Source organism: Drosophila mojavensis, unplaced genomic scaffold, assembly GCF_018153725.1.
Source record: "Drosophila mojavensis isolate 15081-1352.22 unplaced genomic scaffold, ASM1815372v1 contig_277, whole genome shotgun sequence".
Lineage (NCBI taxonomy): Eukaryota > Metazoa > Arthropoda > Insecta > Diptera > Drosophilidae > Drosophila > Drosophila mojavensis.
This window is the reverse complement of record NW_025318822.1, coordinates 1,292,733-1,309,116: the sequence shown is the minus strand read 5'-3', so window position 1 is coordinate 1,309,116 and position 16,384 is coordinate 1,292,733. Positions and strand designations below refer to the sequence as shown.

At 34.2% G+C, this 16,384-nt stretch overlaps 1 protein-coding gene across 5 annotated transcripts in view; it reads left to right on the top strand.

The window, feature by feature from the left end:
* Positions 1–201: 201 nt before the first annotated feature.
* Positions 202–16,384, top strand: part of LOC6574036 (putative transcription factor capicua) — a 56,110-nt gene continuing 39,927 nt past the window's right edge. For 2 of the 5 annotated variants that reach the window (XM_044008357.1, XM_044008355.1), the window contains exon 1: positions 202–1,603. The gene's annotated coding sequence lies outside the window, so the exon portion shown is untranslated. The remainder of the gene's footprint in view (positions 1,604–16,384) is intronic. The other 3 variants (XM_032728013.2, XM_032728011.2, XM_044008356.1) reach the window with 2 other exon arrangements.

The following is a 16,384-nucleotide window of genomic DNA, read 5'->3' as shown; positions in this document are numbered from 1 at the left end:
AGCATACCTTTAATTATAACATTTAATTTAAAACTTCAACTTTAGCATAGCTAATTAAATTTCAATAATGTACACAATATTTTTAGATATTCCAGGGCTACGTTAAATATTTACGCATTTAGTATATTCCGACGCGTTTTTGGTATTTTCAGTTCGGTTTCTTGTTTCTTACATGACGTCGGCTTAGAGTTGCCACTGCGATTCAGTTTGCTAGAGACATCCGTGGTGTGAACATACGTATGTGTGTGGTAGTTAGCAACAATTGAGTTTTGTTCTAACACTTGGCAACTCAAAATACATATGTATATGCATACATACATAGCAAAGTATGTACATATCAGCAACAACAGTATCGTGCGAATGTAAAGAGTGTACGAACATTAAAACGCAACATGAAAGCAGAATTAAAGTGAAAAATGTAGCAACAAGAAAATATAATATCGCGGTGGTGCCTGTATGAGTATGTGTGTGAATTTACTCTCCTAGTGAGCAAAAACAGCTAGCGACAAGTTATTTAATGCAGTGGGTAATTGCAGAATATTGAATTAATAAGTAATTTAAATAATAACAACAACAATAAGAAAATCGAATCGAAGCAGCAAAAACGAAATGCGCGTGTAAGAGAGCGAGAGAGAAAAAAATTAAAGCAACCGTAAACACACGCACACACATCTACGTTTCACACACACGTGCCGCTGCCAGTGTCGACGCGCCGTCTGTTTAATGGCTAGAGTGAAGAGTCTATCTCCCACTCACTATGTGCGTGAATGTGTGCGTGCGAGTGTGAGTGTTGGGTTTGGAGGAGAGTACCGCTTGCCGCTTGGCGTATAAACGAATAAGAGTAATAACATTTAATTCTGATATAAATTGCATGTTAAATGTTTGTGCCTCGTTTTGGGAGCATTTTGTGAGCGCTGCTGAGTTGGCAACACGGTTAGCGAGCGCAAACACAAACAGACACACACACACACGCGCACACAAACAAATACTGTCACATGTAGCTGCTGCGTGTCGTGGTCGTTCCTCTCTCTCACTTGCTCACTCGCTCGTTATTTCGCCTGGTTGGCTCGTTCGTTCGTTCGCTCACTTCAATTTTCCTCAATGAATGAAAATTTTTCACGGTAAAGTGGTCGTCGCTGCGTCAGTCGCAGTCGTGTTGTTTTGCTGTTTACGCGAGCAGCGCGGCGCAGTCAAACAAATAAAAATAAAAGATACAAATATCATTAATGTGCTGAACCTCTCCATCCAGTTTTAAATTATAAATAAACACACTGTCACGCCTAGTACATACGTTTATTTATTATAACTGTACAACTGTGTGTTCGTGCAGATTTGCAGTGGCAGCGGGAGCACCTGAAGCAAAGTTAAATAATTTCTAAATATTTATAGAAAACACAAAAAAAAAAATGATTCTCTATCATTTTGCATAACAAAAACCACAACGTTCGCAGCCCCTGGGCAGAATTAATAACAAGAGTGAAAAAGAATCTAAAAAAAAAAAAAAAAGGAAAACGAAAACCACACACACAAATAAAGACTAACATAAGTGTACGCAGCCAGCAGAAGCAGCAGCAGACGGACGCCTACGTCAATAAGCCAAACGGTAAGCGAAATGCTCAGTCAAAATTGTCTCTCTTGCCAGCTCTCTCTCTGTGTTATTCTCTCTTAATGGTCGGGCTTGTATTGTATATTTGCCAATTGGAAAATTTCTTCATTCTTTGTTTTTCCACACGCGAAAATATTCTCACACACACACATAAGCATAGGAACTTGCACTTGCTATTACGACAGGCAGCGGCAGCGACGTCGACAGTGTTCGCTTCATTCATTTCTACGTTGCGACACACACACAAACACGCATAGGCAGGCGTAAATAGTGATACTCTCGCACTCTCTCACGCTCGTCTGCTCACTCATGCTGGATAAAATAGAGTGACCATAGTGCATCTGCTTTGTGTTGTAGCTGGTCAGGCCATAGAGAGAGAGAGAGAGAGAGTGTGACCGAAAAAATAGCGATTTTGGTGTTCTAACTAATCTATTGTCATTATTATTGTTGTTGCTGTTGTCTGTGTTTTATTAACATACAAATTATAGTAACAATACTAATTTTTGTCCATTTGTTGTTATCTCCCATTATTATTTTTTCGTTTTACAATTTTCGCATAATATTGTGGTGAAAACAAAAGCCGCAACAGCTTGTCAGCTTTAAAGCAAATACAAAAAAAAAAAAAAAAAAAAAAAAAAAAAAAACAAATAGATAAAAACGTAAAAATTCTGGGAAACAATGCACAGATTATCTACATACATACGTATATTTAACGAAGAACGGTGACTATTCGATTAACTATTAAAAGCAGCTACCGAACTTAAAGTCAGTTATTTTAATTCTTCTTGCTTACACAGATGTGTATATTTCTATATATTTGCATGTGAAACAACAGTGACAATTCATTAGAATAAATTTCAAATTAGCAAAACAAAGCATAAAAGCGCAATTGGAGGCCAATGCAAATAGATTTCCTGCCAGTGTGGGTTCATCATTGTTCATCAGCCTACGCACCACTGTGCAACTCACTCAATCGTTTTGTGTGCAAGTGTGTGTGTGTGTGTGCAAGTGCTTGTATAATTAGCACTCACACACTCACACACACACACACACACACACACACACACACACACACACACACACACACACACACACACACAACTGCATCAATTCTGTGTATCGTTTCTCTCTGTCTCTCACTCTGTCTTCCTTCTAATTTACATTTGATTGTGCGTGAGTGATAATTAGCAGTAAATTATCAAATGCACTTAGCAACAGCAACAACAATGACAGTAATCCAGTGGCAAATAACAGCATATATGTACATCAGGCTACGGCAAGCGAGCAACGCGTGCTCAATTGACATTTATTATTTGAGTTTTTGTTCTCACTCGCTCTTTATCCAATTGGGTTTTTGTTGCTGCTGTAATTATTTTGATTGACTCTTCTGTGAGCTTATACGAATGCCTTTCAGTGTATGTGTGTGTTTGATTGCTGCTTCTGTTTGGCAATGCAAAAATAAAAAATAAAAATACATGAAAATTAAACTGCAACAAAAAATTATTGCAACAATTCGTATTTTGTTGTTGCCACACTGCAATCGTTTGTAATTAGAGAACATTCGAAGTGGTCGAGTTTCTAGGAATTTTAATGAATCTCGCAACAAAAAAGAAACCGTTTGTTTCATATAAACACAATTGGCATATGCACACTCACACACTCACAGACATTGATAAAATTTAAAACAATCGCCAGACACGACTGCGACACTCGGCGCAATCGCCGATGTCGTCGTTGCATAAAAAAAAGTTATTAAAAAAAAATAATAATAATAATCAAGAACGATTCGATTGAGAGCGCACGCTTGAAAGTACCCTATACAATTTTCGTGCATCTTGTATATATTAAAGTATTTTACTTAAACATTCTTTTCTTCTATTAACTTAACGTGATTGAAAAAATAAAGAGATTATTATACGGCGCACGTTTTGATATTTTTTATTATTATTTTTTTTTTATTATTTTTATTTTTTTCGAGCCTTTTATGGCAGGACAAGTGCTGAGCTTATGGTCTATGGTCTCTTGCAAGTTTCTCAGCTACACTTAAACAAATTAGAGCTCACATTGCTAAATCAAATAAATGAACAATTGTAGGAAATCAAAACGATATATGATATTTGACATTTATACATTAATATTTTAAATTAATTATTATTATCAATTAATTAATTAATTTATTTTATTTTATTTTTTATTTTTTTTTTCCTTGAGTCTCAAATTAATGAATTAAAAAGCAATTAAAAATTTCAACATTGTCAGCTTCTTTTCCGTATTTTAGGTACGCCTTTAAGTGTTACACCTCCAGTTATTTAAATTATGTCAATATATATATAAACAGATTTATGATATGTTTAATCTGGTTAAAGCCTTGGAGCTGTCGACTTAGACCTACAAAAACATATATTTATTCAATGCGTCTCGTATAATCCTCGACAACAGATTATTATTTACATTGCCAACACAAGATCATTAAAGCAAATATATACATATGTACACATCTATATGCATATATACATGCATATATATGTATATATATGTTATGCCTAACTTCAATATCAATCTATCACAGATGAGAAAAAACTCGAAATTGCCTAAATCCCAAGCAAAACAAGATCACGCAGGCCCCAGACGGACAGACAGAGAAGAAAAATAAAACAGAAATATAAACACAAAATGAAAAGAAAAGCATTTGTAATGGTCTTTTGGTATATGTGTATGTGTATGATGAGCTTTGTTGTTCAGACTCTAAAGAAAAAAAAAAAAAGAAAAAAGAAAAACTTCATGCTCGAGTCCAAATGCCCATGGCATCATATGAACAGGCACAGCAAGAAGAAGACGAAGCAGCGAACCGACAGCAAAAGGCAGACAGTAGTAAATCAACTAAATGATGCATTCTTTAAGAGGCATAGCGAAAGGGTATATGCGATCTGTAGAAAATGAATTTTATAAAATAAGAGTTAAACATACAGCTGAATTGCTGAACATTTTCTGCTCTAATATTAAGGTATCTATTATGATATAAAATATATTTTATAGTTCCAGCTGGAATATTAACAAGTTCCGTTTGTTTTTATATTAGTTATTAAAAATATATAATAGTTGCTTGGGAAAGGGTATTTAAGAGTGCGCCGTCACCGCTATAGCACGTTGATTTGAGTATCATTTGTAATGTCTATGGCTGGAGGGCAGCAGCAAATGATCTCTTGGCACATTGGGCCCTCAAGTCTCTGCGCGGATCTCATCCACAATCAGCAGCCAGCGTTAGCTCCATCGTAAGCTGCGGATAGCAACATCAGCAACGGGGAGACTACGGCAAAACCAGCAGCAGTAAAAAAAAATATATATATATAAATAAAAAACAAATAAAGAAAAAGTAGAAAAAAAAAAAACAGTCTCGATAAGCAGCGACGCATCGCGTAGCGTATACGCAGCGTTGTGAGCCTCTGCCTCTGGGCATTTCGATGTATGTATGTGTAGGTGTATGCATGTATGTATGCCAGAGTGTGTTTGTACGCCATTGTGTTTGCCGCTGTTGTTGTTTTTGTTGTTGTTGCTGTTGGTTTACTACATACTATAGTATAGTATGTACTATGTACGTTTAACACCAGTAGCTGTCTGACAGCTTGGCTGCCGACAACGCCATGCGTTGTTGTTGTTGTTGATGATTTTTTTACTTTGTTTTTTTATTTGTTTTATGCTGGTTTTTGTTCGATTTTTTGCCTCTTTTTGTTTTTTTGTGTGTTATTTTTTCTTTCTTTTTTGAAGTTCAAGAATATGAAAAGCAAAACGCGTAAAATCAACTAAACGAAAAAAAAAGGTAGCCGACTGCCTATATGATGTTGCCAACGCATGCTCTCTGTGTACTTTAGTGCTTATATATACGCGCACACACACGTGCCCATATGTGTGTGTGTGTGTGTGTGTGTGTAACGCTGGCGGCGATTACATATGAGCGTGTATAACTCGTAAGCGCTGTCGCTGTCGCCGTCGCCTTCGCTGCCTCTCGCACTTCTGTTTCTTGGTGCTTTTCTTCTTCGTTTCATCTTCTTGTTGGCTTTTGGTCATTTTGTTTGGATCTGTGCGCTGCACACAAACACAAATACACACGTTCGTGTTTGTATAAGTTTGAACCGGTTTCACATTGCGTTAGTTGCCGTTTTCCGTAGCTCCTGACATTCTTGTTGTTGTTTTGTAGTACGTGTAACTTGTCGATACGTTTATTTGTTGCTGTTGTTGTTGTCATTGTTGCTCGTTTGGCCGCCGCAGCATTCTACAAATACTACAGCAACCAGTTGTATTACAACTTCTTATACCACATTTCGACCATTGGAGTCTGTAAATAATGTGTTTCTTTTTCTCCACAAAAATCTTGATGTGTCTCCAATGTGTGTGTATGTGTGTGTAAATATATATATGTTTCAAGCAAAGCAATATATTAGAATGAGAATGTTAACAAAATAGTAGCTTCCAAAATATGATATATGTTATATGTTAAAAATAAACTATTTTAAAGAATTTACTTTAAATAAACATAAAAGACATGGCTTTTTTTTTACTTTTAGATATATCAAAATATATCAGAACTTGATGTTTTTTCCCTTTTTCAATTAATTCTAGTTGATTCTTAAATTGCAATGAAATAATAATAATTTCACAATATCAGAAAACCTCAACAAATTATGCAGAGAGAGAACGGGTTGAGATACATCAGCATCAGTCATAGTTCTCTCTTATCAACACTTTTAGTTTTATAAATGCTTAAGCAATATTGTTTCAGAACTTTACAGAAATGAATCAACATTCAACCTCCATAGTTGTTGTACTTCTGATTCAAGTTTACGTTTGGAGCCACGGTAATTCCATTCATTGCCCTCGTGGTACTTAATGCATGTAATTCCTTGAATAAATATTTTGAATTACAACTTGGATTAGAGTTTAATGAAACTATTTATGCCACATTTAAAAGTGAAACCAGGAATATAGTCAAAGCCTGGTTTAAATCTGCTTTTTAGCGTCTACAAAATCAACTTGCCAATTCATATGTAAATATTGTGGCAATCCATTAGCATTTAAAGTGCAGTTCATATCATAAAATCCAATTCAATGCAACTTTTGTTTATGTATTTATTGTTATTTTGTAGCCCTATTCAAGTCCTCGGCTGTTTTCAAACTCAATCACACAGTTTATGGTGCTCCCCAGTCTCCGTCATGCTGAGTGACCCTAATCCGCACCTGTATTTCGTTTCATCTTTCCATTTTAAAGACTAAAGACTTCACTCAACATAACCCGAATCATGCGTTCTGCAGACTCCAACAATCTCAGTCGGCGCTGCTGTCAGCGTTTTCGGGATCATTAATTACATACGTCTGACTCTGTCGCCCAATAATTCTGTTGCGAGATCCCTCACTCTCTCTCTCTCTCTCTCTCTCTCTCTCTCTCTCTCTCTCTCTCTCTCTCTCTCTCTCTCTCTCTCTTTCTTACCTTCTCTCTCTTCTCCTATGGCTGGCAGCCAGAACCGGAATATTGAAGAAGGAAACTAGAAGCTGGCACTCACTGACTGACAGGAGAGACCAGACCTGCTCTCCATTGTCGCTCGATCCCAACATAGTCTCCGTCTTTTCTATTGCGATCGGCTCAACGTTCGTATTAGAATATATGTATGTGTGTGAGCGTGTGTGCTTGTTTGTTTGCACAAAGGCTGCTCTTTGTCTGCTTCGAACTGGAACTCGAGTTGGAGCCAAACTCCAACTTGCGATTGGTTGCAATCTCTTTAGTTCTATTTATGGCTGCGCCTCTGATACCCTGTAACTATGACGATGTATTAGGTGGTTTGCTATATGCTTGGTTTCTGCTATAACTTCGATACTTTTTTTTTTAGGAGAATTTCAATAATATAATCACGCAGAGACCCAGAGAATCAGGTTATACGCAGCTAACTCACTACTAATTAAATTTATGAAAATCTCTTTCATGTATATCTGTCGCCTTCTCTAGCACTTAGGGCATTTGTTGAGTCTGCACTGCTTAAGTCTTTTTTCTTTTATTTTTTATCTACAAACATTTTAAGCCTCTGCCACTGTTGCTGCTGTAGCAGTTGCAGCCGCTGCTTCTCTGTGTTATAAATCGTACGCATAAATATTTGAGGCATGCGTTATGCCTATTTATACTCTCCTTTTATTGGCTGCTGACCTGTTCCCCCAGCTCCCCTTTACCCCCGCCTGCTCAGCGATGAGTAAGCGCGCGCCCTCATTAGCATTGGAGCATTATTCACAACACTTAAAAGCCCCTATTTTATTTGTTTTCTCTTTTTTCTCTCCCCATATATATATGCATACTTCTTTGTATAGTTGATAAGCCGGTAGGGACTTGATTCAAAAATAAAATCTTAAAAAAAATAAATAAAACAAAGTGTATATCAGAAGGCAGCATTTACTGGGTCTTGTCTTTGAGCCTCAATTCGAGTTTGCTGCACATTTCCTAGAATATCCCAAAATAAACGCGAAACTTGTTTCAAATGCCGGCTCCAAATAATACGAAACAAAAAATCAATGTTTGCCAGCACAATATCATAAATTATGGAATTTGGTTTTCTTCACAAACCGGTCTTCGTCTAATGTGCTGTAATATAAATCCACAAACATACAGGAAATCATCGATCTGATCGGTAGCCAAATAATAAAGCAACAACAAAATTTGGTTAGAGGCTTTCAGGTTATGCCTTAAATATGAACAGCATTTTTTAGCTTACAAATTTGGTAATCAATAGCTACAAGGGGTAAAATAATAAATAAGCATTACATACCCATCTTAATATTTAAATTTATATTCTGATTTTCACCTGTAAATACAGTATAATTTATATTTAAAAATATATTATTAATGAGAGATCATTATTTATTATATGCATATATGTATATATCATCATAAATATTTTTCTGTATCATCCAATTATAATACAAACAAGTAAGAAGGCTCTAGTCGAGACTGCTCGACTAGGAGATACCCTGAACCCTCCAAGCTGATATTCTAATCATTCTGCACTTCTTTTATGCACACATACATACACATGCACTTATAAGCACGCGCTCTGCAAACTGCGCGGTAAGCAGCGGCTGCGCTTGGGCTGCGCTGCAATGTAGGCAATATTATGAAAATTTATTTGTTGAATAATTTCTTTTGTAGACACACGATCTTCCAAAGCACAAGTCTCTAGTACTTGAAATGCGTTTTTTACAAATTGGGGGCGAAGGGGGCGTGGTATCCAAAATCTGTAAATTACAAAATCTTTGTGTCCATTAACTCTATATACAACGCAAATTTGAAGTCTCCAAGTTTAAAAGTGTTCAAACTAGGCTGAAAAAACCATGTCGATTTTTCGATTATTCTCCATAAAAAAGTTATCGGATGAGTTATCGAAAAAATAAAGCAAACTCGTACTGCCTATGGTATACACGAGTATGCATGCCAAATTTCAGCTCTCTAGCTCTTATATCTTCTGAGATCCTTTTGCTCATACGGACGGACGGACGGACGGACGGACGGACGGAGGGACGGACGGACGGACGGACGGACAGACGGACAGGGCTATATCGACTCAGCTCGTCGTCCTGATCAAGAATATATATACTTTATGGGGTCTGCGATGATTCCTTCTGCCTGTTACATACTTTTCACAAAACCATTATACCCTGATTTCCCATTTTCAATGGGTTCAGGGTATAATAATCTTATTACGTTTGGCAATAATTAATATGCACACTGTGCATGGAATGTTTACGATTTAAAAAATATATTTTATTTTTATTTAATTATAAGTAGAATAAAAAACTCATATTCAGCTATATTCCCTCTAATTTAGATTAACTTGAATTATTCATAAGCTGAGCAGAAAATGTTCATTTTAAAATGTTTTCTAATTAATCAGTAAGTGCCTATTCTAGATATATATGTATGTAAGTAAAGTATTAACTGACGCATTATTTCTTTTATTATTTCGTACAACTCGCAACTTTACTAATTTTATCTTCAATTATTATATATTCTCCAATTTATGATATATTTTTGAATATTATATATGTGCAAAAAATTTTTAAATATTTTATTCAATTTGAGCAGTTTAGGTCGTATCAGTCGGAAAAAGCATCAATTATTTCTGAGCTATATATAAATTGCAAGAGAATATACAAATTTTATATTATATTGCATGCAATTGTATAAATCCTTGTTAAACCATAAAATATTATTTACACTTTCATCAGGAAAATAAATTAAATCGGTTTAAGGACCGACAGAAGGTGGATAGAAAACTCATTAACGAGTCTGTGACTTCGCAACTTTTCACAATTCTGAAAAAAGCAAATAAACCACTACGAGGTACCTATTTCAAGGCATTCAATTACACACCCAATTAATTATAGTATACACACTTCTGCGATTTGGCAAATAGTTTTACAGATTAGCAGATGTTTGTTTTGTTCGGTTATAGAGATTTCGCCTGGGCGAAAGAAATACGCACAAACAAATATTGCCTTAAAGGCACATTATGCAAATATATACTACATATACATATTTACATACATATGTGTATCTGGAATATGTTCAATGAATACAAATCAAAAAGAAGAGGTAAAAAAAAACTGGTGAAATGAAATGAAATAATCAAGAATTATATAGAGGCAGCAAATGAAACAATCGAAAGAAAACACGCTGATAAGTTCGTATGTAATTTAAATTTGTATTTTATAATGATAAGCTGCCGGTACACAAACACTTTGAGTAGGTATGTATGTATATACATACATACATATGTGCTTTAGGTATAGGGTATGTATAAAGATAAGTATATATGTATATATACACACGTATGTATGGACGCGTGTTCCGTGTGTACAACGATTTTTATTGACTACGATGCTCAATTGAAGACAGACGGAAAATCAAGTTAATACTGGCACATTGTTTGTCATTCTGTCAATCAATCAATCAATTTGGTTTCTGCTATCAGTTTCTCTGAATTGAAATACGTTGACATGGCTGTATCTGTTTGTATTTCTCACCCCATGCCAACTCCGGCACACATGTTACATAGAATTAAGATACAAATTCGTATATATTTCAGCAAATTCTAATGTGATTAAGCTCCAAGTGTTAGGGTAAGTGAATTGCGCTCTCTGTCTATAAATATAATTCAACTTCTTTAACTCTATACTCTGCCACATAAATATATATATTTGATATATGTTTATAAACGTGTGTACATTTGTATCTATGTAATGCAAACAAACCTAAGCATATAGACACACATGCGATGAATTTATTCTTAATGAAAAGCACATCATTCACTCGTTTATATATATGTATATGCACACACACATGCTCACATCTACTGATAATTGTGTGTGTTTATATACATATATTTATTATAACGTTTTATCTGTTCTGTAGCGAAATGAATGAAAGGCGCTCGGGTCATAAAATGTATTGTTTTCAGTAGCTTTTCAACTCTGAACAGAGACGGCAAATTCCATTTTCAAGTATTAAGTGTATTCTGTCCTATATATAGATAAACGCCTATTAATACACTTAAAAATTTGCACCTACATCAAACACTTGAAAACGATTTCACCAATTGAATCGCAAGTTTTATATTGCATTTGTTGAAAGAATTCATAAATCAAGATTGCAATAGAAAAATGATCTAATCATTAAGTAAGACATGCAATTAAATTATCTAACCTTTTTTTTTTCATAATAAACACATTTTGCTAATGAATTTTTCATTAAAACTGAGGAATTGGTAAATATTTTATACGAATGTCTAGAATTGTCCAAACAAGTTTTCATTATTTAATCAATAATTCGTTCAGGCAAATTAGATTCATCGACTCTCTCACATCCAATCTGCTTTTGCACTCAGCTGAAGGGAATTTAGATTGAGTATATTAAGCAATTCGTGTGATCTAGATGAAAATGCGACAAAATCTATTAATGTCAAAATTTAGCGAATCAAATTAAATGAAGTAAAAGTTTTATTTATACAAATTCGTATATAAATGAGGAAAATATTGGCAAATATTAGTTGGTGTTAAAATGTATATAGTTTTAATTCCGAATCAAATTAAATTATTTGAGGTATGCAAATCGGAGATTAAAAGCTTCTAAGAAGACTATATGATAATTTAACGATTACAATGAAACTAACATAATTTATAGTTAGATTAATTTACAAACAACTCGAAATGGATTTCAAGATCTTGAAGAAAATCTAGTCAATTGTGTTTTTATCTATAATTTCGTATAAAGAATTCAATTGCAAGCAAAAAATGAATAAAATTCAACAAACATTATAAATCAGCAAATGCCTTAAACTAAATTGAAATTCTAATAAGGCGTTTACACATTAGCCATGCAAAAGAGTCAATAAAATGCTGTACAAAAGTAACCTCAATGATTTCGATGGTAACTTTGCTCGTTTAGTGACTGATCATCAGTTTTGTGCATACAAATGCCCAGATATATAAATATAAAGAAACAGATATCTATATGTATATCTATATGTATATATAGCTTACAGAGCGCTTAAGCGATTTCCTTGACTATTTTGGCGTCTTGGCCGAGTTGTGCGTGCTATAAAGCGCCACAGTGCTAAAAAAAAAAAAAAAAAAAAATTGTATACGGGTTTCTACACGTTTCATACAGGTATGCATACATACATATGCATGCATGCATATATATATATATATTTATATTTATATTTGTGTATAGAATATATATATATATATATGTATATGGATATTGGTTCATATAGCATATCTATACTTATTACTCACGGCACGTCACAACAAATATAAATAAAATATTAAAATACACACGCAGAGACACGAAAACGAAACGAAACGAAAACTAAATACAAACGAAGCTTCAGCGATAACTCGAAATTAAGATATGCTTAAAAAGCAAAAGAAACTCGCACATGGTTATGGGCCATGTGGTTCGATTGGGGGTGATTGGGCGGGGGAGATGGCTAATTCGGTAAAGACTCCAGCGGTTGCCTCGTAAACTTGTTGACAACAACTTTGCTCGATTATCGTTGTGTGATTGTTTGTGAGTATCTTGCCGTTTGTGTGTGTATATATATATATACATATATATATATATATTTTTTTTTTTTTTTGTTGGGTGCCGTTGAGAATCGGCTGTTACTTTATCTATAAAAGTGCGGTTAATGGTGACAGAGACTATGTGTGTGTAGATGTGCGTGTGTGTGTATTTGTCTGAACTGAGCAGCGGTATGTTTTGCCCTACTGATGGGTGGATCACTAAGTCATGAATCAAATGTATTTAGTGTCAATTCCTTTTTATTCGCATACCTAAAATCAAGTTTTTATATTTATATATAAATATATTTACTTTAAATATTATTCCGTTTTGCTTTAAGTAAACTTTCTTTAAATCATTTAGTTTGCATAAATTCCTAATCAATGCAAATAAGTTAGACATATTTATATATGAATTTAATTTATTTGACTTAACCAAGATCATCCATCATATTATACTAACAAATAAAAGTATTCTAAAAATAACTAATATTATTAAAATATCAGAATATCCCAAACGGCATATTGCGGAAATAAAACTGTTCTCGTAATATATATACTAATACGTATAATACAAACAAGTTTAATACAATTCCACAGATTGCATTGAACAAGCCCACAAAATACTCAGCTCAATAATTTAATTACAACAATTTGGATTACGAAATCTCTTGCGATGAATCTCAATCAGTATAAATTCGATAGTCTCAGTTGTTGTTGTTGTTGTTGTCAACTAGATTAGATTGTTCCAGTAATTGCTTTAATCATAACTTGCTAAACAGCCCTCGCCAGTGTATAATTTGCAGTCAGCAATACTCTTTGCTGATATGGCATTTAAAGCATTATTGTTGCTGTTGTTGCCTTGCCATATCATAGTATTATAAATACATATATGGCGCGGGGGCCTGATTAGTCTTAACTCGTCCGTCTGTCGTGCGGCGTGGCGTCTGATTGGACGAACAGTCAGTCAGTTAGTCAGTTATTCAGTCAGTCAGTCAGTCATTTAGTCAGTTGGTCGCTCATTTGTACGCAGCGGTGTCATTCATTTGCCATTTCAAGTGCTGTGCACACTCATGAGATATATAATATGTATATATATATATATATATTATTTGTATGTATATATTAACTATATACATTCGTATATACATATGTTAGAGTACGAGCTGTTGTACGTATAAATAAATAAGTATATATAAAAGCCATTATAGTGCCGGCAGTAGTTGTACATTATTTTGCTCGGTAATAAGCTTTAAACTGTCGCTGTAGTCGAGTTGTGGCAGCCAGTTATTCATTAATACGTTGTTTGGATGTCAATTGTTATACAGTGAGTGCTCAAAGTATACACATGTTAAATGTGTGTGTGTGTGCACAACACATGCAATTTCTAAAGATATCGAACAACATTTCTTGCGCGGTGACTAAACTATTTCAAATTCACGTATGCAAATTGTGCATCATTATGAAAATTGCAAAACTTTGTGTGTGTGTGTGTGTGTGTGTGTATGCAGCACTGGCTTTATTATAAGCTCTCGATTATATTCCCCCACTTCACGCCATATTCAAGTTTTTTTTTTCTTTTCGATTTGATGGCAATAAATGCGTTTAACAACAATTAGAATTACGACTTTTTCAAGCACACGCCCCTCGCCGCCTATTCATTTTTATTGATTTCCGTTCTAACATGACAATCTACATAAATCAGGTGTGGTTTTCTATGGCTCTAAATATATTTATAGTCTGATTGTCACTTCAATAACTGAATGTATTTTTTAAAGCGTAAAATTAAACAGAAATAAAAAAAAAAGCATTTTTGGTTTTTTCTTTTTTTTTTTCTTTTTAGAATTTATTTAATGACTTTCTGATAATTTCATAACATTTTTAGGGTATTGATAAATATGGCATTCGCCCAAATATATGTAGTTAGGAAATATCATATAACGGTGCTTATAAAACTAAGAGCTAATTTCAACTTTGTTATTGAACTTCTATAACGATTATCTTTTTACTTTAGTATTTTTATTTATTATAGCAAGACCTTTTTCGATATTAATTTTATTTATGTCTACCAAGAACTTTCAATGAGATCTAAACATAGATATTATAATTATTTAGTTGAATGGGCTGCAATCAATTTCTTGCGGTCGATTGAAAACTATAATTGCATTGCTTTCTTGCTGCAGCTATTATTGTACACTGATAAAAAGTTCATTGTACTCTATATAGAGGGGTGTTTTCTTTTTAGAGTTGAAGAGTCTTAAATCATAATAAAACAAAGATGTATATTTTTAATATTATATGTAATATATGTTTATCATTAAAAGGCTAAAAATAAATATATTTATCTTTTAGCCAATCGGAATTAATGAGAAATTCTTATTATTTATTTTAAACAATTTCTTTAATGGAGTTTACTTATTAACATTTCGATTTTCACAAATTAAGTTATATTTAGGAGCATCCGCTTATCTCCTATGCAATATTCTGCTACCCACATTTGTTTACTACTTCTCTGAGCGCTTGCTGATTCTAACTAATCTCCCAATATTAATCACTCTGGGCTGAGCTGAGCTAGCGAACTATATATTAGGTATCGGTCTTGGCTGTAGCCGTGTTGGTTTCGAACGCAAACAGAGTAATGCATGAGTCGAACAATAAAATCATCGTGCAATCAACTCGAAACGACTTCATCAATCAAGTGGCCAATAAATCATATAATAAATTACTTTATATCAAGACAAAGTGGTGTCAACTCCAAGCTAAGCACCAATAATAATAGACACGTTTCTGCTTTACATTTTCGGCTTCCAATATTCTTTCGTACACATTAAACTATACATTATAGTTTCTTAGTAATGCAAATGAAATCTATATAAGATTATCTTGTTGCTTGAGTGTGTGGGTGAAAAAGGGAATTTTTCGAATCGCTGAGTACATTAACTTGAAGCTATTAAATTAACAACTTGTTGACCTATTACAGCTTACTTAACCTCTGAGATTTCTCGTAATATTAAGTTACTAATGGAATTATCAAAGAACAAAAAACCACTTTAGGATACATCTTATAAAAGAAAGATGATCGACACTATGACAGTTTAAGATTAGAGATAACACCCAATAGTTGTATACGACATCTGATTCAATTTGTGTATTTTGATAAGAAATATACTTTGTTATTCTATCCAAAGGTTAGTGTTAATTCCATTTAGAGCACTTTTACGATTGACTGCACATTCCATGCCAACTCAGCCGCCATATGTCGTCGACATTTGTAAGGTTTATACATCTAATTAGGGTATGGACTTAAGTTCCTTAGCATGAACCCGTCAGTTGGGGGTTTTTGGGTAGAAGTGCACACACACACACAATTTACTGCTTCGAGCTACCTGTTAAATCGTAAGGTAAACAATAAGCATGAGGAACACTTAAGTGAACCCACTCACACACATACGTGTGTATGTGGACACACATATATACAGTTACCACCTCCTGCTTTTCCACTTGAAAGGTAAATAAGCCCATGTGCCGACCAGCCTCCCACTCCATTCGAAACGAACTGCAGCCGTGTGTGTACTTTTTCTCGAAACGGTAGCAACTACACACACACATATATATATACGCGCGCATAGCGTACCCCTTGGCTATTATCGTAGTTGGCCTTTAACTTTCGGTTTTATGTAA